A 2,608-nucleotide genomic window follows, 5' to 3' on the forward strand; every position below is an offset into this window, starting at 1 on the left:
ATTCATCATATGCATTTGTGTTATTTGGTTTGATTGTGCCTTAATTGGGATTGCCTAAATGATTATAATATGCTAATTATTAAACTTGCTATTTGTATTATTTGTTTTCTACCTGTGGTTGCCTTTGTTTGCTTGTTTGTTCTTGTAACTTCATTGGAGACAGACAAACGGAGGAAAGATGAAGAGATTTAGGGTTCTAGTTAGGTTTTAGTTAGTTTTAAGGGAATGGTTAAGTTTAGAAGCCCTAAAGGACCACCCTGATTCATGGTTTCTGTTTTAGTTATTTAAGTTTTATAATCTGAAAGTTGCCATTCTAGGATTGCCTCTGGCATTCCCAGGAACTTATATCTTATATGCGTGGCACCTTTATGATGTTGAGAACCTTCGGTTCTCATTCCATACTGTGTTGTCGTTTTTCAGATGCAGGTCGAGAGGCACCTTGGTATGCGTCTGGAGTTTCTGCGGCGAAGTGGTTTACTTTAGGGTTTCCTTTTGTTATTTTGATATTATTATGTATAAGTTTATAGTTTCTACTCTTGTGTATAAGAATGCTTTGTTTATGTACCTCTTAGCAGTTTTATGGAGAACTAGGGTTTATGTATGTGAATTTTGGGACTTGCAGCTATGTATATATACACGTAAATATTCTCCGGCCAGCCTTAGCTTCGCAGGTTGAGTTAGGAGCTTGTTATTTGTACCCTTGATCTTCTACTCTCATCTTTTGTATATTATGTTAGTGGACTTTAGATTTCTTCGTACGCAAATAACCACATTTTCTGAACGTTGCGCGTTTATATTTTGCGATTTTTGCTTTACCTTTTCATCAAGGCTCCTCGTATATTAAATCCTTTCAATTATTATACTATATATATTTTATTTTAGAGGTCGTAGCACCTCTCCACCTCTGTTTTACATCCTAGGTGTAAACATCTGTGTGGTAGGGTGTTACATTATGGTATCAGTGCAGTTCGTTCCTGCAGAGCCTGAGGGACGGACTGACTATGCTTCTAAGCATACGCTGAGTTATGTTTACGTCCTATTTAGGATATCTGATTGATAAATGTAGCATAAGGTTCATGAGTTCGCATTTGGAACTTTGAAGTGCTAGACTTGCGATATTGAGACTGATCACCTTGATATCACTTGTTTGGTGTGAACAGGACCAGGTGGCGACTCGTGGATGCGGTCGCGGGCAAGGGGGAAGTAGAAATCAAAGTGAGGAACACAAGACGAATACGAATAACCTTGCAAACTTCATGGCTTCCCTGGAGAACATGGCTGCGGCTATGCAGGCCACAACTGCTGCTTTAGGAAATCAAGCTAATAATGGAAATGGCGGAACCGAGAACGATGGGATAATGACCTTAGCCACTTTTCTGAAGGTACATCCCCCGTCCTTCAGAGGGACCACAAACCCTACTGAAGCTGATAACTGGCTCCGACCAATAGAGCGGGCCTTACAAGCTCTGCAGTTTCCCAAGGAACAATGGGTGGAGTTTGCGACCTACCAATTGCAGGATGAAGCCCAATACTGGTGGCAGGAAACACGACATATTCTACAACCAGACGGTGCTGTGATATCTTGGGGTATATTTCAGACTGAGTTCTACAGAAAATACTTTCCTAATTCAATGAAAAATGCTAAGGAGCTTGAGCTGCTGTAGTTAAAATAGGGTCAAATATCTGTTACGGAGTACACAAATAAATTTGAGGAACTGTGCCAATTTTCTCGAATCTGTTAGGGTGGTCTGGGAGACTTTGAGGAGTGGAAATGTATCAAATATGAAGGAGGACTCCGGAGTGATATTCTAAGCTCAGTTGGGCCTATGGAGATTCAAAGATTCTCTGAATCGGTAAACAAGAGCCGTGTTGCAGAGGATTGTGTGAGAAAAGCCGCTTTGGATAAGGATGATCATCAAACATTTGTTAGGAGAGATCAGGACAGAAACTTTGCATCGAGGGGCCAAGAGTTTAAGAAGAGTGGTAACCACTGGGGAAGTGATAGAGGGAAGCAAGTAACTAATTACTCAGAGAATATGAGGTGCCTAAGGTGCATAAGCTTCCACCTGAATGGGCCATGCCGAAAGGGTTTAGGACTACGTTATAAGTGTGGGATGCCAGGTCATATCTCCAGGGACTGTCCCCACCGGAGAACTTAGGACGCTGATCGGGTGTAGTCATCAGGCGGAAGTAATCACAAAAATGCTAATCTAAATTTAACTGCTGATTATGATCTTCGGATGCCGCAATTAGTTTTAGTTTATGACGGAGATAAGGACTTTGAGTTAAAGGTGCCAGGCTTTATGTCAATAAATCTTAGTGACTCAACTCATTCCTTCTTTTAGAAGTTATACCAAGGTGCTATCTCAGATTTATTCCTAAACGATAGTCTGATCATTCTCTGAACTCTACTCCTAACGCACATTAATCTGTCCTTTCAGTAGTGAGCTTGACCTTATTACGATATAAACAAATTATCCATGAATTTTGAAAGTGTAGTACTCTCCTTCATAACATTACTATGTTTAATCACCCTGCAATACACCCGTCTGTTTTTTTTAGTAAATACCCTCGTGTTGTTTGAACACTTTTAATCTTGAAATCCTTT

This window comes from Arachis hypogaea, chromosome 11 (assembly GCF_003086295.3).
Source record: "Arachis hypogaea cultivar Tifrunner chromosome 11, arahy.Tifrunner.gnm2.J5K5, whole genome shotgun sequence".
NCBI lineage: Eukaryota > Viridiplantae > Streptophyta > Magnoliopsida > Fabales > Fabaceae > Arachis > Arachis hypogaea.